The 26,419-nt window shown below is 42.3% G+C and overlaps 1 long non-coding RNA gene across 1 annotated transcript in view; it reads right to left on the bottom strand.

The window, feature by feature from the left end:
* Positions 1–10,892: 10,892 nt before the first annotated feature.
* LOC147357102 (uncharacterized) overlaps positions 10,893–26,419 on the bottom strand; it is a 30,329-nt gene continuing 14,802 nt past the window's right edge. The window contains exon 2 of the long non-coding RNA XR_015143775.1: positions 10,893–12,837. This is a non-coding gene — a long non-coding RNA (uncharacterized LOC147357102). The remainder of the gene's footprint in view (positions 12,838–26,419) is intronic.

Genomic DNA, 26,419 nt, shown 5'->3' with positions numbered 1-26,419 from the left:
ACTGCAGATGGTGATTGCAGCCATGAAATTAAAAGACGCTTACTCCTTGGAAGGAAAGTTATGACCAACCTAGACAGCATATTCAAAAGCAGAGACATTACTTTGTCAACAAAGGTCCGTCTAGTCAAGGCTGTGGTTTTTCCAGTGGTCATGTATGGATGTGAGAGTTGGACTATAAAGAAAGCTGAGCACTGAAGAATTGATGCTTTTGAAGTGTGGTGTTGGAGAAGACTCTTGAGAGTTCCTTGGACTTCAAGGAGATCCAACCAGACCATCCTAAAGGAGATCAGTCCTGGGTGTTCATTGGAAGGACTGTTGAAGCTGAAACTCGAATACTTTGGCCACCTGATGCGAAGAGCTGACTCATTGGAAAAGACCCTGATGCTGGGAAAGATTGAAGGCAGGAGGAAAAGGGGATGACAGAGGATGAGATAGTTGGATGGCATCACCGACTCAATGGAAATGGGTTTGAGTGGACTTCAGGAGTTGATGATGTACAGGGAGGCCTGGCGTGCTGCGGTCCATGGAGTTGCAAAGAGTCTGACACGACTGAGCGACTGAACTGAACTGAACTGAATGAGGTGGATGAAACTGGAGCCTGTTATACAGAGTGAAGTAAGTCAGAAAGAAAAACACCAATACAGTATATTAACTCATATATATGGAATTTAGAAAGATGGTAAGAATGACCCTATATGCGAGACAGAAAAAGAGATACAGATGTAAAGAACAGACTTTTGGACTCCGTGGGAGAAGGCGAGGGTGGGATGATTTGAGAGAATAGCTTTGAAACATATGTGAAACAGATCGCCAGTCCAGATTCGATGCATGCGACAGGGTGCTCAGGGCTGGTGCACTGGGATGACCCAGAGGGATGGGATGGGGAGGGAGTGGGAGGGGGGTTCAGGCTGGGGAACACATGTGCACCCATGGCTGAGTCATGCCAATGTATGGCAAAAGCCACCACAATATTGTAAAGTAATTAGCCTCCAATTAAAATAAATAAATAAATTAAAAAATAATTTCTATGGTTTCTATCTAAAAGGATTACTGGTTTAAATCTGTGTTTTCCAGTTATAAGGAACACTTTCTCCTTAAACTAATTATGACTTACAGTAACTTCATAAATTATATCTTTGTAAGCAAAACGGAAACTTTTTTCTCTCCAACTGGTTGATCCTGCCAGTAGCACACACTTGTCTCAGAGATTAAGCCATGCATAGGTGTGCATGGCCAGTACAATGAAACTGCAGATAGCAGTTAAATCAGTTACGGCTCCGTTGGTCACTAGATTACGGCAACTGGATTTCACCTGGTTACATCAATCTTTGTCTTCATTTGTTCTTGTTTTCACGCTGTGCTCTGTGTCTCCCTGCTTCACTACTTCATTGTCAAATGTTACTAGCTGCGTTACTTACATCCTGTCTAATTTATAAGATTGTCTCTTACAGTACCCAGTGTATAACCAGGCCTTCAACAAAACTTATCTAGCTAGACATCATGAGAAAACAGATCACATCAGTAACATAAAATGGTTGTAATAGTGTGATTCTAGGTATGGGGAGAAGCAACAAGGGAATATGTCTCTTGGAGTATAATTAGAATTCAGAGGATCTTTAATTATTGATGGGGCCTGGTTCAAAATTTAGCACCTAGAGTGGCTTTTCAAAATTTTTCACCTGATCTGGAATGAGTCTCCCAGCACTGTGGGACACAATTTGATCACGAAGTATCTCCCAAATATTGGTCAAATTCCTGACCAAGAGGGGAAAGTGACGTGAAAGGGAAAGTCGCTCAGTCGTGTCCAACTCTTTGTGGCCATGGAATTTTCCAGACCAGAATACTGGAGTGGGTAGCCTTTCTCTTCTCCAGAGGATCTCCCCAACCCAGGGATCGAACCCAGGTCTCCCACATTGTAGTCAGATACTTTACCAGCTGAGCCACAAGGGAAGCCAGAGAATACTGGAGTGGGTAGCCTATCCCTCCTCCAGCAGATCTTCCCCCTCCCAGGAATCAAACCGGGGTCTCCTGCATTGCAGGTGGATTCTTTACCAACTGAGCTATCAGGGAAACCTGACCAAGAGGGGAGGGTTTCTGAAAAATGGAAACTTTCCTGCCATCAGGGGTTGCAGCCCTCCAAAGTAAGCTGGTGAATCCTGAGGAAAAATATCTGCTATGTAGCAGCCATAAGACGGTGGCCACTCCCTGTGGTGAGTACTGAGAAAGCTCAGAATATGAGAACACAGGATTATAGACCCCAGGTAGCTGAGGTGCACATCAAGAAAATAATTGTAATGAGCCCTGACTCTTGCATCTTCCCACACGTAGGAAAGCGCTAGATTCCTTGAGATGCTGCGTCCTGGGTTCAAAGTTCAATATTTCTAAGTCTACAGGTGTAGACTCTTCACAAGGGGAGCAGAGGAAGACAAACGTCAACACTTGAACACTGGCACCAATGGCAGACGCTCTCAGAAAGAGCCACCTTAGGTAACAGTCAGAAGGGTCATTGCCTCCCTTTCCACAAGATTGTGGAACAGACTTTGACAGTGGGGAATGCTAAGTCACTCCAGTCGTGTCCGACTCTCTGCGACCCCATGGACTGCAGCCTACCAGGCTCCTCCATCCATGGAATTTTCCAGGCAAGAGTACTGGAGTGGGGTGCCATTGCCTTCTCCAGACAGTGGGGAATAACTGCAGGGAAAAGCCAATTCTGACTCCATGCTGGAACTGTTTCTTTGACTTGCTTTTTGTTGTTTTTATTATATAATCATACATAATGAGCTGCCTCAGAGAATCCTGCCCCTCTGTCTGACTGTTAAACTAACAGTGTCTTTTTTCAGAACCCTGTCCACCTGCAGACGGCAGGAAGGAAGAAACGAATACATCCTCTGCTTGAAACTTGCCATGGGGTCGCTAAGAGTCGGACACGGCTGAGCGACTTCACTTTCACTTTTCACTTTCATGCATTGGAGAAGGAAATGGCGCCCCACTCCAGTGTTCTTGCCTGGAGAATCCCAGGGACGGGGGAGCCTAGTGGGCTGCCGTCTCTGGGGTCGCACAGAGTTGGACACGACTGAAGTGACTTAGCAGCAGCAGCAGCAGGAGATATTTGCAAGACTGATGGCCTTTTAACTTTGTTTCTTCACCCCCACCCCCAGCTCTGATCTATACAAGAACCTGGCATCCAGACCCTGCTAAGGTGGTTATTTAGAGGCATTAGCCTGATATCTTCTCGGTCAGCCAGTTTTACAAATAAAGGCATATTCCTTGTCTCAACACCTCATGTCTCAGATGCATTGGCCTGTCCTGCAGCAAGCAGAGTGAGCTTGGACTCGGTAATGGTGTGAATGTATTCTAATTTAGTTAGCAAATCTCTACTAATAGTCAACTGGGTTGTCTCCAATATTTTGCATTTATAAACAGTTATTGTGCTGCCACAAATAACTCTGTACATATGTCATCTTGCACAATAATAACTCCATATGCAGGAAAACTTCCTAGAAGTGCAATTACAGGTCAAGGGACAGGTGCAGTTATAATTTTGATGGGTGTTGTCAAATAGCCTTCTGTAGAGGTGAAACTAATTGCTTTAAAATGTCCTTCCTTTAATGTAAATGAGGGATAAAATCAGGTCTGAACTTCGACTAAGGAAGCTGGATTAAAGGTGGGCAGACAGCCTCCTTAGAGGCTGTTGCAACAGAGCAGGAGAAACCCACCTGGACAAAGGAGCTGGAGCCGTGAATTAAGAAACGTTATGGACTTAGAACTGAGAGGAGAAGACACAAATGGCATTTGGATGTGCGTGTGCAAAGGTCTGTGACAGGCTGACTGGGTAGGTATGGAAACGGTGTCTACAGTAAGACAGGTGAAACAAAAGCAGGCAAACAGAAGTAAGGGGTCCCCCGAAGTCTCCCCTTCTCAAAGTGTAGAGACATTTGTTACAATAATAAAGCTCTTAATTTGTTTCATTCTCCTATGTCAAGGAAAATGAGCTCCACTCTGAAAAAAGGTAAAACAGACACATTAAGAGGGGATTGAAGATCCCCATGAAGGACAGTTTCTTGGCCACACGTGTTTGCCACCTCTTCTGTGACCCCACTAAAATGACCACAAAGCAACGAGGAAATTTTACTCTCCTAATGATGAAGGGAATAGGAGGGAAGTCACTGCAGATAAGCATTGTCAGGAAACACACAGGAGCTGAGAAATGGAGAAAAGAGGTCACTGACGACGTGGGTGGAGGACAGAGGAGAAGGCAGCAAGACAGCTGCACACCATCCTTGCAGAACCAGAGGGGGCTCAGGCCTTGCAGACACCGTGAGGGGCAGAGGCAGGAGACACAGCCGCCGCTGAAGTGAGGGGGACGGACCGGCGGCACACGGAACAGTCAGTTCCCAGCAGCAGGCTTGCAGCCAGGGGTACGCCCGCAGATGGAGGGTTCAGTGCAATGCCTCCAGAGCAGGGGCTTCGCCTCTAATACTGGAGTCCTCGTGCGATGCAGGCTCACTGCCAACCTCCCACCTGACCTGACCAGCCTCACTCTTAAATATGAAAAGAAAACGATCATCAGACATTTGGAAAAAAAAGTCTCTGGTATGAATAAAAGATACAGATAAATTTGGGGGGCGGATACTCCATAATAAAAATATATAATTTAGGGAACAGAAAAGTAAAGAAATTTTCAATAACTAATAGGTAATCAGGGAGATTTGAGGAAGTGTACATACCTAAACAAGTACAGGATGCTATGAAAGGAGAACCAGAAAATAAATGTGAGCACCTGGAAATTAAAGATAGGATTATGGAAATTGAAATTTCAAGAGACAGTGTTGAGAGGCAAGAGAGTTAGAGAATTAGTTTGATGACTACATGAGAGAAATGTCCAGGAAAAAAAGAAGTAAAGAGAAAACAGAAGGGAAGAAATTCTCAAATAAGAAAACAAAATAATTCTTCAAAGCTGAAGAACAGCTTGTAAAGGGGACACCGAGGATCCAGCACAATGAGTGAATAAGGGACCCGCTTATGAACATCATCATGGTGAAATTTTAGAATAGCCATGATAAAGACAAGATCCTAAACATTTCCCTAGAGAATAAGAAAATTTTACCTTTAAAAATGTAGGAATCAAACTGACCTCAGGGCTCTCATTAGCAAAAGCTGGAATGATGCCATCAACATTCTGTGAAAAAAACAATTTTCCACAAAGAAGTCTATATCCATCCAAATCATCATTCAAGTATGAGGATGGAGCTGTAACACGTTGAGGAGCTAGAGACTCAGAAAATCTATGACATACCACACTCCTTCTTTCCAAAGAACCATTTTGTAAAATTGAAGTAAAGTTAATTACAATGTTGTGTTAGCTTCAGGTGTACAGCAAACTGATTCAATTACATAGGTGTAATACATATGTAACCAAGTATATATATATATTCTTTTTCAGATTCTTTTCCATTACAGGTTATTACAGGACATTAAGTATAGTTCCCTGTGCTATATGGTAGGTCCTTGTTGTTGTTTTATACACAGGAGTGTATCTATGTTAATTCCAAACTCCTAAATTATCTCTCAGCCATACAAACACTCCTTTTAAGAAATTACCTGAGATGTGGTGCAGCAAGATAACAGCCTACACAAAAACAGAGGGAGGGAGGGACAGAATAAAGAAGGAGGGAAGGGGAGGAGAACAGTGGGACCAGCTCAGGGCAGCAGTGAAAAGAAGCGCCCGGCCAACAGCTGCCTAACAGAAAAGCAACAGGCCCAAATTAGAGCATATAACGGAGGGGCCCTGTGTGGGGTGCCTGGGGAAGACAGGAACCTCAGAAATAGAATACTCAATAACAGAAAAGTCAGAAACAAACATGAGGAAATCATCATGGCAAGGAGAGAGAAGAGAAGGGTTAAGAGGAAGGAGAAGAAAGGTAATCTGAAACTGTAAGAAAAGAAAACAAATAAAAGAAATGTAATTACAGGGCTTTGCTGGCTTTGCAAAAGATATATTTACATGGTTACAAATGTAAACATTATTTATTGGCTTAAACTTTTAGAACCAACTAATAAATGGAACACAGAAGACAATTACACTTAGAAAAATTATACATACAGGTTATCAACATTGATCATCTAAAATAAACACACAGAAGACAGAAGCTGGGAAGGGAAGCCAAACGGAGAGGTAGGGGTGACATCCTTATCCTACAAAATAGTGGGTCAAGACTACTGTCAATAGCTGATGGGATGAGACATAAAGATGTAAATCTGTTACTTAAAGCAGAATAGATAATCAACACACTTATTTTTATTTTATTTAGAAGATCTAAATAAAAATAGCTATACAACCACGTTGTGAGGGGGGTAGGGGGGTTATTTGGATGATGTATATGAAATAAATTCTTATCTTTTATAGTTATAAACAAAGAAAGGATATTTTAAACTGAGAAATCCAGAAATAGTCACATAAGCACATTATTTAGAGATATAGAAGTCCTTCCCAGAATAAAGTGCTAACAGACTTAGAAGCAGTTGCCTCTGAGAGCAGGACTACAGGGAGAAGGAATGAGGTGGGACTGTTCGTTGTAAGCTCTTCTGCTTTATTTTTAACCATGAACACAAATTACTTGGCTATAAAAATTGAAGTCCATCACAAGACATTTGAGAACTTATGTGGCTGCAGATGAATTCTGGGGGCCAGATTCAGATGAATTAGATATAGAGTCACGAAATAACTTGCAAGTAGGAATGAAAAACAACCTGGATAAACCATGAGGAAATTGGAGATAAGAAAACGTTCTGATTTTCACAAAGAGACAGAAGGTATTTCTGGAAACTATAGACCAAATGGCTCAATACAGAATCCTGGCAAAAGTCTAGCACAGATTATTAAACAGATGGCTTGAGAGTGCTTTGTGATTTATTTATTTATTTATACTCTGCCTCCTTGCAAAAAGAAGGATTTGCAGTGGCTTACAGAGATACATACAATACAATAAGATCAAAGAATTTTAATGAGAAAGGAGTCTCAAAAATTTAAACATAGAAGTACTATATGATCTGACAAATGCACCTGTAGGTATATACCCAAGAGAACTGAAACATGTTCACAAAAACTTCTGCTGCTGCTGCTGCTGCTAAGTCGCTTCAGTCGTGTCCGACTCTGTGTGACCCCATAGACGGCAGCCCACCAGGCTCCCCCGTCCCTGGGATTCTCCAGGCAAGAACACTGGAGTGGGTTGCCATTTCCTCCTCCAATGCATGAAAGAGAAAAGTGAAAGGGAAGTCGCTCAGTCGTGTCTGACTCTTAGCGACCCCATGGACTACAGCCTACCAGGCTCCTCCATCCATGGGATTTTCCAGGCAAGAGTACTGGAGTGGGGTGCCATTGCCTTCTAAATGAATGTTTAAGCAGCATTATTCATGATAGCCAAAATGTGGAAACCCAAAAGTCCATGGAAAAACAAAATGTGGTACTTTCATTCTGAACAATGGAATATTATTCAGCTATGAAAAGGAATAAAGTATTGATACAAGCTTCAATGTAAGTGAACTTTGAAAACATTACACTAAATTAATGAAGCCAGACATAAAGGACCACATAATTATATGACTTCATTTATATGAAATCTCCAGAATAGGCAAAACCATAGACAGAAAGTTGACCATTGCTTGCCAAAGGCTGAGGGGAGGGGTGAAGGAGGAGCAACTGCCAATGGGTAAAGAGTTTCTTCTGGGGGTGATGAAAATGTTCTGCACTTAGTTAGTGGTGCTGCTCTCAGCGGTGATGTGACTATACTAAAAATCACAAATTGTACACTTTAAAAGAGTGAGTTTTAATGTGAGACTTAGATGGTGCATGATATGTAAGCAGCTCTTGTTGATAAAATGTGGATTCTTTGGAGCAGCAGTTTCCAACTTTGGCTGCACATTAGAAAGCCCTGGGGAGTTTTTGCAAACTGCCAACATCACAAGACTCCATGAGCCAGAAAGTCTGACATTTTTGAGATTTCAAATTATTCTAACATTCATACGTTCCAACTTAAGATGGCTCACTTCTAACATTTTGACTTGACAATGTGATATGCGCTCAGTAGGACCCATACTTGGAATTTTGAATTCCGGGCTGTCTATATGCAGTACAATATCCTCTCCTGATCCTAGGCGGTGGCAATGAACCAATGTTCCCAAGCAGCCGTGGGATCACAGACGAAAGCAACTGATGTGGTTACATTTTGCTTTTCACTTTCAGTACAACATTCAGTTACAAGAGATGTTCAATACTTTGTTATAAAATAGGCTTTCTGGGACTTTCTTGGTGGTCCAGTGGTGAAGAATCCGCCTTCCAATGCAGGGGATGTGGGTTTGATCTCTGATCGGGGAACTAATATCCCACATGCAGTGGAGCAACTATGCCTAGGCGCCTCAACCAGAGAGCCCACACACCACAACTAGAGAAAGGCCTGTGCACCACAACGAAAGATCCCTCATGCCCAGCGAAGGTCCTGCGTGCCACACTGAGAGTGGATGCAACCCCAAATAAATAAATATTAAAACAGGCTTTCTGTTGGATGATTTTGCCCAGTGGCTAATGTAAATATTCTGAGCATGTTTAAGGTAGGCTAATCTAAGCCATGATGTTCGGTAGGTTGTGTATTAAATGCTTTTTTTTTTTTTGCCATACCACGTGGCTTGCAAGATCTCAAATCCCTAATCAGAGATTGAATCCTGGCCATGGCGGGGAAAGCCCAGAATTCTAACCACGGCGGTGAAAGCCCAGAATTCTAACCACTAGGCCACCAGAAAACTCCCTATTAAGTGCACTTTTGACTTATAATATTTTCAACTTTGGGCTTACCGGGCTGTAACTCTATCATAAGTTGAGCAGGATCTGTATAGCCAGGTCTGAGAAGTACTGATTAAATAGAAGAGTTGTACATCCCTCATGGAATCCTCTATGAATATTATTTCTTGCCTCAGTTTTTCATAAATTCAAGGTTATGATAATTAAACACGTATTTGCATAGCTAATATTTTCTAAATGCCACTTATATGCTGGGTGCTTGCTGTACAATGCCCTGATAATTAATGTGTGCCCCAACTTCCATCCTCAAGGAGCTGACAGTTGATCCACATTATGGACACCCCAGTTGGTGACACAAGAAAGGGAGGTAAGTGAGGAGACGAGGGGGACACAGGGCAGGCACCTGAGGCAGCCCTCAGTGGGCTCCCAGTAGAATGTACAGCTCATCTGAGGCCTGAAGGAAAGATTCAATAGGAGAGAAGGGTGGAGAATGGTGCAGTGTGTTCAAAACTTTTCTCAGTGATTTGGGTGAGTACAGTCATTCCTGGTTCCGGGACCCACTGTCGATACACAAATCTGTGGATTATCAAGTCCCAGAGTCAGCCCTCCACATCCCAGTTTTTGCATCTGAGGATTCAACAAGCCACGGATCATGTACAGTATTTACTGAAAAAAAATCTGCCTGTAAGGGCGCCCTCAGAGCTCAAACCTGTGTTGTTCAAGGGTCAACTGTATTAGTAAATATACATTATGAATGTGAGTTGCCATCCTTCCTCTGGAACAGCTGGAGGAGTAGCCCTTCTGCTACATGGCTGAATTGTAACCCAAAGTGTGCTGCAGGGGAGAGGAACTCAAACCCAAACTAACTGAAACTCGGGAACAGGAGAAGGCAAGCAAGAAGTGTGAGCAGCACCACAGAGGGTCTGCAAGCTGTTGTGCGCGTGCTCACATCTCATCCCACCACAGCACTGTAAGAATCTGATATTTTACATTGAAGAAAATCAGATTTATAATGGCAGGCCCTGAGTCGACACAGCCAGGGGGGGAGCCAGAACCTAGTGAAGGCCTGACCTTCTCCCAGGTCCAGGTTCTTCCCATTATTCCATGTATACTAAGGCTTATACTTGGATTCAAGACATCAACTGCTCCCAAATGAAATGGGAAGACTTAGTTCAACAGTGGTTCCTGTGGGTGAAAATATTCACAGCTATAAGCTTAAGCACACATCTTACATGTCTAAGAAAGAGTATAAGAGGCAAATGATATCATGGGAAGCAGTCAGATGTTGGAATCAGGAGACCTGGCCCCAAATTCAGCCTCATTATTTTCTAAGTGTGTGACTTTGGGCAAGATACTGCGCATTCCTGAGCTTCAGTTTCTTTTTTCATAATATAGGGTTAATAATGCCTGTCTCACACGATCTTTAGTTAGTCGCTCAGACTCCGTTGTGTCTGACTCTTTGTGACCCCATGGACTATAGCCCACCAGGCTTTTCTGTCCATGGGATTCTCCAGGCAAGAATCCTGGAGTGGGTTGCCATTATCTTCTCCAGGGCATCTTCTCGACCCAGGGATCGAACCCGGGTCTCTTGCATTGCCGGCAGATTCTTTACCATCTCAGCCACCAGATTAAAGATAATGTAGGTATAGGTAAGAAGCAGTTGTTTACAATACACTTATCAGAGAAAAGACGCATACCCAGAATATATCAAGAACCCCTAAATAAGTTTTTAAAAGACAAGACAGTCCAATTTTGTAGGTAGGCAGAAGACTTGAAAGGGCATTTCACAAAAGATGACATGCAGGTAGTCGGTAAGCATTTGATAAGATACTGAGCAGTATTTATTGCAAGGGAAGTGTAAATTAAAACCACTGAGATACTGGTGGATACCACCGAGACTCTACCAACACAACGATTAAGGCAATGCCAAGTGTTGACAAGGAAGTGGAGCAACTGGAACAGGTCTGTACTCTGATCTTATCACTTTGGTAACTGGCAGCAGCTACGAAAGCTAAGCCAGTCCCATGACCTGGCAATTTCATTTTTGGGCATAATCTCAATAGAATGAGAGCTCACGTCCACCAAAAGACAAATACATGAAATGCACACAGCATCTTTATTTTCAATAGCGCCAAACCGGATACTGCCTGAATAGCCATCAACAGTAGACAGGGTAAAAAAAGTGTGGTGTATGCATATAAAGGACTCCTACATATCAATGGAAAACAAAGAACTACTATCATAGACAGGACACCGAACAATCACAGTACTGTTTCTGGGGTGGGTGCTGAAAGTGTTCTATAATTTAACCTGGGTGGCGGTCACTTGAGAATGTAAATACACATATAAAAATTCAATGTGTTCACTTAAGGCTTGTGCACTTTGATGTATATAAAGTTAATCTCAATAAAAAAGTAAACAAAAAGTTTTTGTATGTCACGTGGTTGGCACAGAGGGGGCACCCAATAAATGGCTGTCAAAGTTTCTAGGGAAGATGAAGCAGCTTTGTTTGCAAGTCTTTCAATACGAAATATGTACTTATTTATTCATTTATTTTTGGTGCCTTGGGTCTTCGTTGCGGCACACAGGCTTTTCTCTAGCTCTGCCACGTGGGCTCCGGAGTGCATGGGCTCTGCAGTTTGCAGCACGCAGGCTCTCTGAGGTGCCTAGGCTCAGCAGTTGTGCTACCAGGGTTTAGTTGCTCCATGGCATGTAGTATATTAGTTCTCCAACCAGGGATCAAACCCACATCCCCTGCATTGGAAAGCAGATTCTTAACTACTGGCCCACCAGGGAAGTCATTCAATAGAAAGTTCAGTTCAGTCACTCAGTAGTGTCCGACTCTTTGCGACCCCATGAATCACATTATGCCAGGCCTCCCTGTCCATCACCAACCCCCGGAGTTCACCCAAACTCACGTCCATCAAGTCGGTGGTGCCATCCTGCCATCTCATCCTCTGTCGTCCCCTTCTCTTCCTGCCCCCAATCCCTCCCAGCATCAGAGTCTTTTCTATGAGTGAACTCTTCACATGAGGTGGCCAAAGTATTGGAGTTTCAGCTTTAGCATCATTCCTTCCAAAGAACACCCAGGACTGATCTCCTTTAGAATGGACTGGTTGGATCTCCTTGCAGTCCAAGGGACTCTCAAGAGTCTTCTCCAACACCACAGTTCAAAAGCATCAATTCTTCAGCGCTCAGCCTTCTTCACAGTCCGACTCTCACATCCAAACATGACCACTGGAGAAACCATAGCCTTGACTAGATGGACCTTTGTGGGCAAAGTAATGTGTCTGCTTTTGAATATGCTATATTGATGATCAAAAATATTTGTCCCTCAATGCCAGGTGGTTGCTACCTGCCCTGGGTCCATCATATCCCTTGGTGCTGGGTCTACTTTTTGCTTATAGATATTTGCCTAGTTATCCATATCGAGAGAAAACTAATAAGACATACTGAACAAGCTTAGAGGCATACTAATCAGAAAACATTTTATACACTACATATTTTTATCAATTATACCAAATTGTTGCACAAGCATCATACGTGTGCTTCTAGCAATAGACTCACAGCAAGCTCTGATATACGTTGTGGGTAGTTAAACCCTGTGAGAACTTCACTAGAGAAACTTCTTTCTATCCTGAACATTGGAGGCAATAGTATGCTTAGACGTAAAAGAATAATTTCCAGTTTTGGCAGAGAGACGTACAGTTGTTAAAAAGTGCATTGAACTGGTAGGATGGGTCTTACAGGTCTGGTCTGGATTCTTCGGTCAACTGTCTACCGTGGCTGTTGTCATCATTTTATGCTGGTGTCATTTGGGATTAGCAGTCCTTTCTATAGACCTGTTCAGGGCATAGGCCCTTCTTAAATGGGAAATACGAAGTCAAGAGTCAATTTCCTTCAGTTTTACTGAGATTGAGCTACTTAAGACTATTAGGGAGATTTTCTTCTAGGCTGGAGCAGTCCTTTCCCATATACATAATCTCATGATTACAGGTCATGGAGCATCTGATCTTCATCCAAACACAGATTGCTGTGATAAGCTTCAGAAACAAACACAGAGTGCACTTTTAATAATTCAGTTAAACTTTACAATAATGTAACTTACCGCTGGGAAGTGAGTCTTAGGCAATAAACACAGATCTTAATTAACAAAACTAGAATTTAATATTCACTGAAACATAATCTTTTTCTCTAAAATCACCCTCATTTCTACCAAATAAAGCCAAATTAAGACTAATTTGTTTGTAATTTAGTCTGATCTCAAGCTTGGTCTGATTATTTCATATGTTACTGATCACAAAGGTTGTTTTATTTTACTGGCCACACCACATGTCTTTTGGGATCTTAGTTCCCCAGCTACAGACTGAACTAGGCCCTTGCAGTGATCCTAACCACTGGATCACCAGGGAATTCACAAAGGCTCTTTTAAATTAGATGTGCTGGAACTTTTCATGGGGAATCTTAGAACTTCCAAATGTCCAAGCTGGGTTTAGAAAAGGCAAATGACTCAGAGATCAAGTTGCCAACATTTGCTGGATCACAGAGAAAGCAACAGAAGGCCAGGAAAACATTTACCTGTTTCACTGACTACACTAAAGTCTTTGATTGTGTGGATCATAGCATACAGTGGGAAATTCTTAAAGAAATGGGAATACCAGACCATCTTACATGTCTCCTGAGAAACCTGTATACAAGTTAAGAAGCAACAATAAGAACCTTGCGTGGAACCACTGACTGGCTCAAGATTGAGAAAGGAGTATGACAAGGCTGTTTATTGTCACCCTGTTTATTTAACTTATACACAGAGCATATCCTGTGAAATGCAAGGCTGCATGAATTACAAGCTGGAATCAAGATTTCCGGGAGAAATGTCAACAAACTTAGGTATGCAGATGATACCACTTTAATGGCAGAAAGTGAAGAACTAAAGAACCTCTTGATGAGGGTGAAAGAGGAGAGTGAAAAAGCCGGCTTAAAACTTAATATTAAAAAAACTAAGATCCAGTTTGGCATCCAGTCCCACAACTTCATGGCAAACAGAATGGGGAAAAGGTGGAAGCAGTGACAGATTTCCTCTTCTTGGGCTCTAAAATCACTGCAGATGGTGACTGCAGCCATGAAATTAGAAGATGATTTCTTCCAGGCAGGAAAGCTATGACTCTTGAGAGTCCCTTGAACAGCAAGGATATCAAACCATTCAATCTTAGAGGAAATCAACTCTGAATACTCATTAGAAGGACTGATGCTGAAGCTGAAGCTCCAATACTTTGGCCACTGGATAGGAAGAGCTGATTCACTGGAAAAGACTCTGATGCTGGGAAAGACTGAAGGCAGCAGAAGAGGGTGGCAGAGGATGAGATGGTTGGATAGTATCACCAGTTCAATGGACATGAACTTGGGCAAACTTTGGGAGTTGGTGATGGACAGGAAGCCTGGTGTGCTCCAGTCCGTGGGGTCACAAAGAGTCAGACACAACTTAATGACTTAACAACAAGAACTCAGAATGAACTTTTAAAAAGCCTCCCAAGGCTAGAAAAACTACATCAAGGACTTGCCATCAAATTCTGTCTGTGATATCTATAGGTTTGGCTGAATTCCTCTCTTCTCAATTTCCTTAAACTATCTTGAGATTCCTGCAACAGTAGGAAGGTGGCCCTTCTTATTCGCCTTTTAAAACTATGGGAAACCTAAGGGTTTCCAATTTCTACAAGGATCAGGTAGAGAGAAAAGGTAAATGTTTCAATTCTGTGTATAAAGGAATAATTTGCTAAATTGCTGTAAGTCATAATTAGCATAAAGGGAAAGGTTTCTTTATATCTGGAAAACATAGTTTCAGTTCAGTTCAGTTGCTCAGTCATGTCTGACTTTTTGCGACCCCATGAACCGCAGCACCCCAGGCCTCCCTGTCCATCACCAACTCTTGGAGTCTACCCAAACCCAGGTCCATTGAGTTGGTAATGCCATCCAACCATCTCATCTTCTGTTGTCCCCTTCTTCTCCTGCCCCCAATCCCTCCCAGCATCAGGGAGGGATGATGAGTCAGCTCTTTGCATCAGGTGGCCAAAGTATTGGAGTTTCAGCTTCAACATCAGTCTTTCCAATGAACACTCAGGGCTGATCTCCTTTAGGATGGACTGGTTGGATCTCCTTGCAGTCCAAGGGACTCTCAAGAGTCTTCTCCAACAATATAGTTCAAAAGCATCAATTCTTCGGCACTCAGCCTTCTTCACAGTCCAACTCTCACATCCATACATGACCACTGGAAAAACCATAGCCTTGACTAGGTGGACCTTTGTTGGCAAAGTAATGTCTCTGCTTTTCAATATGCTGTCTAGGTTGGTCATGGAGAAGGCAATGGCACCCCACTCTAGTTCTCTTGCCTGGAAAATCCCACGGATGACGAAGCCTGGTGGGCTGCAGTCCATGGGGTCACTAAGAGTCGGATGCGACTGAGCAACTTCACTTTTACTTTTCACTTTCATGCATTGGAGAAGGAAATGGCAACCTACTCCAGTGTTCTTGCCTGGAGAATCCCAGGGACGGGGGAGCCTGGTGGGCTTCCGTCTATGGGGTCGCACAGAGTCAGTCGGACATGACTGAAGCGACTTAGCAGTAGCAGCAGCAGGTTGGTCATAACTTTTCTTCCAAGGAGTAAGCATCTTTTAATTTCATGGCTGCAATCACCATCTGCAGTGATTTTGGAGCCCCAAAAAATAAAGTCTGACACTGTTTCCACTGTTTCCCCATCTATTTGCCATGAAGTGATGGGACCAGGTGCCATGATTTTAGTTTTCTGAATGTTGAGCTTTAAGCCAACTTTTTCACTCTCCTCTTTCATCAAGAGTCTCTTTAGTTATTCAAGAGTCTCTTTAGTTTTTCTTCACTTTCTCCCATCAGGGTGGTGTCATCCACATAACTGAGGTTATTGATATTTCTCCCGGCAATCTTGATTCCAGCTTGTGTTTCTTCCAGCCCAGTGTTTCTCATGATGTACTCTGCATAGAAGTTAAATAAGCAGGGTGACAATATACAGCCTTGATGTACTCCTTTTCCTATTTGGAACCAGTCTGTTGTTCCATGTCCAGTTCTAACTGTTGCTTCCTGACCTGCATACAGGTTTCTCAAGAGGCAGGTCAGGTGGTCTGGTATTCCCATCTCTTGAAGAATTTCCCACAGTTTATAGTGATCCACACAGTCAAAGGCTTTGGCATAGTCAATAAAGCAGAAATAGATGTTTTTCTGGAACTCTCTTGCTTTTTCAATGATCCAGCGGATGTTGGCAATTTGATCTCTGGTTTCTCTGCCTTTTCTAAAACCAGCTTGAAACATAGGTTAAAAGCCAGCAATATTTCAGACCAAAAAAAAAAAGCATTAAAAAATCTGTACTTGGGAATTCCATGGCAGTCCAGTTGTTAGGATTCCATGCTCTCACTGCTGTAGGTGCGGGTTCAATCCTTGGTCATTAAACTAAGATGCCACAAGTCACACAGCAAAAAGTCCTTTCTATGAATCTTCTTGAAGATGAAGCGTCTTTGTTAGAGCACTAGAGTAAAACAATAACTGTCCATGAATGACAAAAGACTTAAAACAGCAGAACGATCTAATTACATTGCAATGACAAAGAAATATATTTCTGTAAATGTAAAACATTAAAACAATTTAACGTTATACCAGGACATATTCAAATCTTAGAAATTTTATATAATTTCTAGAATATTTATATTAATGTTATTAATATGGTTTTTCCAGTGGTCATGTATGGATGTGAGAGTTGGACTGTGAAGAAAGCTGAGCACCCAAGAATTGATGCTTTTGAACTGTGGTGTTGGAGAAGACTCTTGAGAGTCCCTTGGACTGCAAGGAGATACAACCAGTCCATCCTAAAGGAGATCAGCCCTGGGTGTTCTTTGGAAGGAATGATGCTAAAGCTGAAGAAACTCCAGTACTTTGGCCACCTCATGCGAAGAGTTGACTTATTGGAAAAGACTCTGATGCTGGGAGGGATTGGGGGCAGGAGGAGAAGGGGACGACAGAGGAAGAGATGGTTGGATGGCATCACTGACTGGATAGACGTGAGTCTGAGTGAACTCCGGGAGTTGGTAATGGACAGGGAGGCCTGGCGTGCTGCGATTCATGGGGTCACAAAGAGTCGGACACGATTGAGAGACTGAACTGAACTGAACTGAATATTGTGTCTATACAATATAACTTAATGTTTATCACCACTCATTTGACAATGTTCTCATGTAATTTAACATTTCAAGTAATCCTAAATTAGCTTAATCTCTCTCTCAGATGCTTCAGAGTTCCTTGGAAACATCCCAAAGTTAACTGGAGGTCAAAGGAAATTCAATTAGAATGTGATATTTGGGGAGTTTATCAAAAATGTTGAAAACAAAATTTTAAAATACTTGGCCGAGAGAAGCCACGATGGCGCAGGTGTAGGTGGACGTGGAGCACATCTCTCTCCGTGGATGCATCAGGAGTACATCTTTAGATGCAGAAGGTCTTGCAGAACACCAGCTGAGAGCAGGCAGGAGACCCTGATCACCAGAAAGGAATACATAGACCCACGCAAAACTTGGTAAGACAAGCGAGGAGAGAAAAAGAGGAGGGAGGGTGAGCAGGATTGACCCTGCTGCACCTGAGCTGTGGGGAAACCGAAGCAGGGGTCAGATCCCCATATCGGGGTAACTGTTTGGGACAGAGGAGAAGCATTTGAGACTGTTGGAGAATACAGCAGCTGATCTGTGACAGTCTGAATGGAGCGAGAACCACACAGACAATCCTTGCTGCAGCCCTCTGTACCCTGGGCAGGGATGCAAGTCCCCTGGAATGTGAAGCAGCTGGGAGCTGGAGCGTAGGGATGGGAAAGCAATCCCAGCGGGAGGTCTGGTGTTGACTGCTGGGAGACGGCCTGAGGGGATGTGAGGGAGAAGATCTTAGTGGGGAATGCCTTTGGAGGAAAGCCAGGCAGCCATGGAGACGAGGTGATACTGCTGAATCACGCGCAGGGGATGGAGACCTCACTGTAGCTTTTCTCTCCCCAGCAGCACTGGCAGCTGACCAATAGAGAGAGATCCCAGAGACAGTGGTCCTTTAAGTGCCTGGTGCCAAAGCAATAGAGAAGAACCCCGGTCAGCCAGGCCTTTTGGTGCCTGACACACAAAGCAATAGAGAAAACCCCAGCCAGGGAGGCCTCTGAGCACCTGCTGCTCCAAGCAGCAGAGAAGGACCAGCCAGGGAGGCCCTTTGGGTGTCAGCTGCCAGAGGTTAGAAAAAGACTCTGATAGTGCCTCAGCACTATTTGCTATCTGGATCTCAGCTGCCGGCATCCTTTCCTTCACTGTACGTCAGAGTCCACCTCCACCTCCCTAAGATGCCTTCTAATACTGGACCGGACTCTGACCTGCTGTGGGGACAGCTTACTTTATCATGGCCCTGCTCCTGCGTGTTCTTGCCTCAGCACCCGAGGCAGCTGGAATCCCTCCACACTTGGTACCACCAGGTCTCTGAGATCCAAGCAGCTGCACCACCTCCACACTCAATCCTCACTAGGGCAGAGCTGCCAGAGGCTAGGAAAAAAGCCCTAAAAGCACCGTATCTCCCATGCCAATGACTGCTGGCTCCCTTGCATACCTGGTGCTTCCAGGGTCCCTGAAAACCAAGCAGTTACACCACCTCCAGCCAGGTACTCACTGGGGTAGACCCAAGTCCTCCAGAGCAGCCTCAGGAGTAAACTTCTGCAGATGATCCACATGCAGAGGTGGGGATAAAGCCACAGTTGAATGCCAGGGCAATGTGGCTAACAAAAAGAATCAAAAACCTTCCCACCAGCTGTGCAAGCTGAACATTAAATCCACACAGGCAGACTCTGTATCTATAGAATATATAAAAGGAAAATGAGAGTTCCCACACACAAAAACAAACACATTAGCTCTCCCAGCTGTGGACACTGGAGGCAAGAACACGCAGGAGCAGGGCCATGATAAAGTAAGCTGTCCCCTCAGCAGGTCAGAGTCCGGTCCAGTATTAGAAGGCATCTTAGGGAGGTGGAGGTTGACTGTGACGTACAGTGAAGGAGAGGATGCCGGCAGCTGAGATCCAAAAAAAACCATTTCTTTCTATCCTTATATTTTCATTTGTTCTATAGTTGGTTCTGGATTTTCTTCTTCTTTTTTTATCTGCTGCTGTGGTTATAGATTTTATTATTACTGTTAACTTTAAGCTTCTGAGAACTTTTTAAAAAAAACTACACTTTTAATTTCCTTTATACACTTTTACCTCTATGTTGGCTTTTTGCAGTTCTGTGGGGTTTTTTTCTTTAAAACTTTTGTTTTTGCTTTTGTTCTTCTTTCTTTGTTTTCCTTATTGTTCTTTTCATTCTGTAGTTATACTTTAATACGTACAAATCTTTTTTTATATACTTCTGTTTAACTTTGCTTTTCTATTGTTTTCTTTTCTCTTTATTTCACCATGTTTGAGTGTTTGTTTTGTTTTATTTGCTCTGTTTCCCAGTTGGCAGTCTGGTTTTGTTTTGTTTTCAGGTTTGTGTTTTGGTTAGTTTTGTTTTTAATTGGTTGATACCATTTTTGGTTTTCTTTGCTCACCAGGTTACTCTCTTATACTTTCTTTTCTTACCTTTCTTTTCTTTTTGGACTGTTTTGGTATTGTGTGTGTGTGAGTTCCTTTGTTTTTATTTGTCTGATTTTGTATTTACGATTTGTCTGGGATTCATCTTTTATTTCTTGTTGCTTTTGTGTGTTTGCTTGTTTTTGTGTGTTTAATGCCATGACAAATGGATTGTGGAATCTTGGTTCCCTGGCCAGAGACTGGGCCTGAGCCTTTGGAGTGGGAGAGCTGAGTCCAGGACCCTAGAATGCCAGAGAACTCCTGACCCCAGGGAGTATTAATTAGTGAGAACTCCCATGAGGGCCTCCACCTGTATCCAAGACCTGGCATCACCCAACTGCTGGCAGCACCCAGTGCAGGATGCCTCACACAAACAACAAGCAAGACAAAACACAAACCCAGTCATCAGCAGACCCACTCCTCACAGACACCCCAAAAATACCACCTCACACAGCCCTGTCCACCAGAGGGGAAAAAAAACTCACCTCCTCCCATCAGAACCCAGGCACAAGTACCACCCAACACAAAGCCTACAAAAACCACTGGACCAAACTAACCCAATGAGAGCAGAGCCAAAAGAAAGAGGGAATACTACCCTAAAGCCTGGGGAAAGGAGACCTCAAACACAGTAAGATAGGAAAAAAAGAAAGAAAAGACAGAGAGATATTGAGCAAATGAGGGAGCAAGGTAAAAACTCACAAGACCAAATAAACGAAGAGGAAATAAGCAAGCTACCTGAAAAAGAATTCAGAATAATGATTGTAAAGATGATCCAAAACCTCAAATATAGAATGGAGAAAATGCAAGAATCAATTAACGCATTTAACAAGTATCTAGAAGAAATAAAGAAGTAACAAACAGAAACAAGCAATACAATTACTGAAATCAAAAATACTCTAGAAGAAATCAGTAGCAGATAAACTGAGGCAGAAGAAGGGATAAGTGAGCTGGAAGGTAGAATGGTGGAAATAACTGCTGAAGAATGGAATAAAGGAAAAAGAATGAAAAGAATTGAGGATAATCTCAGAGACCTGTGGGACAACATTAAATGCAACAACATTCGAATTATACGGTTCCCAGAAGAAGAAGAGAAAAAGGAAGAGTTTGAGAAAATATTTGAAGAGATTTTAGTCAAAAACTTCCCTAACACGGGAAGGGAAATAGTCAAAGTCCAAGAAGTACAAAGAGTCCCACACAGGATGAAGCCAAGGAGAAAAACTGAGATACATGCTAATCAAAATAACAAAGGTTAAACACAAAGAAAGAATATTAAAAGCAGCAAGGGGAAAGCAACAAGTAACATACAAGAGAAAACCCATATGTTTAACAGCTGATTTTTCAGCAGAAACTCTTCAGGCCAGAAGGGAATGGTGGATATATTTGAAGGAAAAGTATGTATATATATATATACTAAAAGGGGAAAATCTACAACCAAGATTACTCTACCCGGCAAGGATCTCATTCAAAGGTGATGGAGATGGGAAATAGATGGGGAAACAGTGGAAATAGTGGCAGACTTTATTTTGGGGGGCTCCAAAATCACTGCAGATGGTGATTGCAGCCATGAAATTAAAAGACGCTTACTCCTTGGAAGAAAAGTTATGACCAACCTAAATAGCATATTGAAAAGCAGAGACATTACTTTGCCAACAAAGCTCCATCTAGTCAAGGCTATGGTTTTTCCTGTGGTCATGTATGGATGTGAGAGTTGGACTGTGAAGAAAGCTGAGCACCAAAGAATTGATGCTTTTGAACTGTGGTGTTGGAGAAGACTCCTGAGATTCCCTTGGACTGCAAGGAGATCCAACCAGTCCATTCTAAAGGAGATCAGCCCTGGGTGTTCTTTGGAAGGAATGATGCTAAAGCTGAAACTCCAGTACTTTGGCCACCTCATGTGAAGAGTTGACTCATAGAAAAGACTCTGATGCTGGGAGGGATTGGGGGCAGGAAGAGAAGGGGACGACAGAGGATGAGATGGTTGGATGGCATCACTGACTTGATGGACATGAGTCTGAGTGAACTCCAGGAGTTGGTGTTGGACAGGGAGGCCTGGCGTGCTGTGATTCATGGGGTCGCAAAGAGTTGGACACGACTGAGTGACTGAATTGAACTGAACTGAACAGACAAGCAAAAGTTAAGAGAATTTAGTACCACCAACGGAGAAGGCAATGGCACCCCACTCCAGTGCTCTTGCCTGGAAAATCCCATGGACGGAGGAGCCTGGTGGGCTGCAGTCCATGGGGTCGCTAAGAGTCAGACACGACTGAATGACTTTACTTTCACTTTTCACTTTCATCCATTGGAGAAGGTGGTGGCAACCCACTCCAGTGTTCTTGCCTGGAGAATCCTAGGGACGGGGGAGCCTGGTGGGCTGCCGTCTATGGGGTCGCACGGAGTCAGACACAACTGAAGTGACTTAGCAGCAGCAGCAGTACCACCAAACTAGCTTTGCAACAAATGTCAAAGGTACTTTTATAGGCAGGAACACAAAAGAAGGAAAAGACCTATAAAAACAAACCCAAAATAATTAAGAGAATGCCAATAGGAGCATATGTATCAATAATTACTTTAAATGTAAATGGATTAAACATTCCAACCAAAAGACACAGACTGGCTAAATGGATACAAAAATGAGACCCATATATATATATATATATATATATATATATATATGCTGTCTACAAGAGACCCACTTCAGACCTAGAGACACATACAGACTGAAAGTGAGAGGATGGAAAAAGATATTCCATTAAATGGAATGGAAATCAAAAGAAAGCCAGAGTAGCAATTCTCATCTCAGACAAGACAGACCTGAAGATAAAAAACATTACAAGAGACAAGGAAGGCCACTACATAATGATCAAGGGATCAATCCCAGAAGAAGACATGACAATTGTAAATATTTATGCACCCAACAAAGGAGCCTGTCAATACATAAGGCACACTAAGAGACATAAAAGGGGAAATTGACAGAAACAATAATAGTAGGGGACTTTAACACCCCACTTACACAAATGGACAGATCATCAAAACAGAAAATCAATAAGGAAACATAAGCCTCAAATGACACATCAGACCAGATGGACCTAATCAATATCTCTAGGACATTCCAACCAAATACAGAAGAATACTTTCTTCTTAAGTGCGCATGGAACATTCTCCAGGATAGACCACATCTTGGGAAACAAATCAAGCATCAGTAAATTTAAGAAAATTTAAATTGTATCAAGCATCTTTTCTGACTACAACAGTCAGGCTATGAGACTAGATATCAGCTAAGGAAAAAAACTTTTAAAAACATAAACACATGGAGATTAAACAATATGTTTCTAAATAATGAACAGGTTACTGAAGAAATAAAAAGGGAAATCAAAAAATTCCTATAAACAAATGACAGTGAAAACATGATGACACAAAATCTATGGGATGTAGCAAAAGCAGTTCTAAGAGGGAAGTTTATAGAAATACAGTCCTACCTTAAGGAAAAGAAAAATATCAAATAGTCAACCTAAAACAACTGGAAAAAGAAGAACAAGAGCAACAACAAAAACCCCCAAAGTTAAAAGGAAAGAAATCATATATACCAGAGCAGAAATAAATGAAAAAAACATGAAGAAAACAATAGTAAAAATTAATAAAACTAAAAGTTGGTTCTTTGAGAAGATAAACAAAATTGACAAACCATTAGCCAGACTCATCAAGAAGACAAGGGAGAAGAATCAAATCAACAAAATTAGGAATAGAAAAGGAGAGGTTAACAGACAATGCAGAGATACAAAGGACCATAAGAGAGTATTATGAGCAACTACATGCCAATAAAATGGACAACCTTGAAGAAACGGACAGATTCTTAGAGAAGTTCAACCTTCCAAGACTGAACCAGGACGAAAGAGAAATTACAAACAAGCCAATCACAAGCACTGAAAACTGTGATTAAGAAAAGATCTCCCTAAACAAATGCCCAGGGCCAGATGACTTCACAGGTAAATTCTATCAAACATTTAGAGAAGAGCTAATGACTATCCTTCTGAAACTCTTTCAAAAAATTGAAGAGAAAGGAACACTTCCAAACTCATTCTATGAGGCTACCATCACCCTGATACCAAAACCAGAAAAACAAAAAAATAAAATTACAGGCCATAGATGCAAAACACAGGACATACAGAACATAGATGCAAAAATACTCAACAAAATTCTAGCAAACAGAATTCAACAACACATTAAAAACATCATACACTATGATCAAGTCAGGTTTACTCCAGGGAGGCAAGAAGTCTACAACATATGCAAATCAATCAATGTGATACACCATATTAACAAGTTGAAAGATAAAAACCACATGATAATCTCAATAGATGCAGAAAAAGCTTTCAACAAAATTCAACACCCATTTATGATAAAAACTTCAAAAAGTACGCATAGAAGGAATCTCAACATAATAAAGGCTATATATGATAAACCCACAGCAAACATTATTCTCAATGGTGAGAAACTGAAAGCATTTGCTCTAAGATCAGGAACAAGGCAAGGACGCCCATTTTTACCACTATTATTCAACATAGTTTTGGAAGTCCTAACTATGGCAATCAGAAAGAAAAAGAAATAAAAGGAATCCAGATAGGAAAAGAAGAAACAAAACTCTCACTATTTGCAGACAACATGATACTAATACATAGAAAACCCTAAAGATACTACCAGAAAATTACTAGAGCTAATCAGTGAATTTAGTAAAGTCACAGGATACAAAATCAATACATAAAAATCACTTGCATTCTTATACACTCCTATGACAACAAAAAATCAAAAAAGAGAAATTAAGGAATCAATCCCATTTACCACTGCAAGAAAAGAATAAAATACCTAGGAATAAAGCTACATAAGGTGATAAAAGAGCTATATACAGAAAACTATACAACACTGATGAGAGAAATCAAAGACGACATAAACAGATGGAGAGATCTCCATGTTCCTGGGTTGGAAGAATCAATATTGTGAAAATAACTACACTACAAAATGCAATTTACAGAGTCAGTGCAATCCCTGTCAAATCACCAAGGGCATTTTTCACAGAATTAGAACAAAAAATTTCACAGTTTGTATGGAAACGCAAAAGACCCCGGGATAACCAAAGCACTCTTGAGAAAGAAGAATGGAGCTGGAGGAGTCAACCTCCTGACTTCAGACTATACTACAAAGCTACAGTCATCAAGACAGTATGGTACTGGAACAAAACCAGAAACATAGATCAATGGAACAAGATAGAAAGCCCAGAGATAAACCCATGCACCGAAGAACTGATACTTTTAAACTGTGGTATTGAAGAAGACTCTTGAGAGTCCCTTGGACAGCGAGGAGATCAAACCAATCAATCATAAAGGAAATCAACCCTGAATATTCATTGGAAGGACTGATGCTGAAGCTGAAGCTCCAATACTTTGGCCCCCTGATGTGAAGAACTGACTCAATGGAAAAGACCCTGATGCTGGGAAAGACAGAAGGCAGGAGGAGAAGGGGACGAGATGGTTGGGTGGCATCACCTACTCAATGGACATGAGTTTGAGCAAACTGTGGGAGATGGTGAAGGACAGGGAAGCCTGGCGTGCTGTAGTCCACGGGGTCACAAAGAGTCAAACACAGCTGAGCAACTGAACGACAACAACAAGATGAAAAGATGCTCAACATCGCTCATTATTAGAGAAACGCAAATCCAAACCACAATGAGACATCACCTCACACTGGTCAGAATGGCCATCATCGAAAACCTACAAAGAAGAAAAGCTAGAGAGGGTGTGAAGAAAAGGCAACCATCATGCATTGTTGGTGGGAATTTATTGATACAGCTGCTATGGAGACCAGCAGAGAAGGCAATGGCACCCCACTCCAGTACTCTTGCCTGGAAAATCCCATGGACGGAGGAGCCTGGTTGGCTGCAGTCCATGGGATCGCTAAGAGTCGGACATGACTGAATGACTTCACTTTCACTTTTCACTTTCATGCATTGGAGAAGGAAATGGAAACCCACTCCAGTGTTCTTGCCTGGAGAATCCCAGGGACGGGGGAGCCTGGTGGGCTGCCGTCCATAGGGTCGCACAGAGTCGGACGCGACTGAAGTGACTTAGCAGTTAGCATGGAGACCAGTATGGAGAGTCATTAAAAAACTAGAAATAAAACTACCGTATGATCCAACAATCCCACTACTGGGCATACACCCTGAGAAAATCATAATTGAAAAAGACACATGTATCCCAATGCTCACTGCAGCAAGATTCACAATAGCTAAGACATGGAAGCAACCTAGACGTCCATTGACAGATGACTGGATAAGGAAGCTGTGGTACATATATACAATAGAATATTACTCAGCCATAAACAGGAATGCATTTGAGTCAGTTCTAATGAGGTGGATGAATCTAGACAGAGCCTATTATACAGAGTGAAGAAAGTCAGAAAAAGGAAAACAAATATTAACATATATGGGCTTCCTTGGTGGCTCAACTGGTAAAGAATCTACCTGCAATGTGGGAGACCTGGGTTTGATCCCTGGGTTGGGAAGATCCCCTGGAGAAGGGAACAGCTACCCACTCCAGTATCCCGGCCTGGAGAATTTATTAGCACACATATGGAATCTAGACAGACGGTACTGATGAACCAATTTGCAGGACAGCAATGGAGATGCAGACCTAGAGAAGAGACCTGTGGACGTGGCAGGGATGTGTGGGAGAGAGTGGAACGAACGCAGAAGCTAGCATGGAAACATATGCACCACAATATGTAAAATAGACAGCCAATGGGAATTCGCTGTATGACTCAGGGAACTTAAATTGGGGCTCTGTGACAACCTAGAGCGGTGGAATGCAGTGGGAGGTGGGAGGGAGGCTCATGAGAGAGGGAACAACTTGTACCAAAGGCTGATTCATGCTGACATAGGACAGAAACTAACACAATATTGTAAAGCAATTATCCTTCAATTAAAAATAAATGAATAAATAT

This window comes from Bos grunniens, chromosome 16 (assembly GCF_055505025.1).
Source record: "Bos grunniens cultivar Pamir isolate PY7600 chromosome 16, Bosgru_T2T1.0, whole genome shotgun sequence".
NCBI classification, from domain to species: domain Eukaryota; kingdom Metazoa; phylum Chordata; class Mammalia; order Artiodactyla; family Bovidae; genus Bos; species Bos grunniens.
The sequence above is the reverse complement of the archived record's forward strand: the minus strand, read 5'-3'. Positions and strand labels throughout refer to the sequence as shown.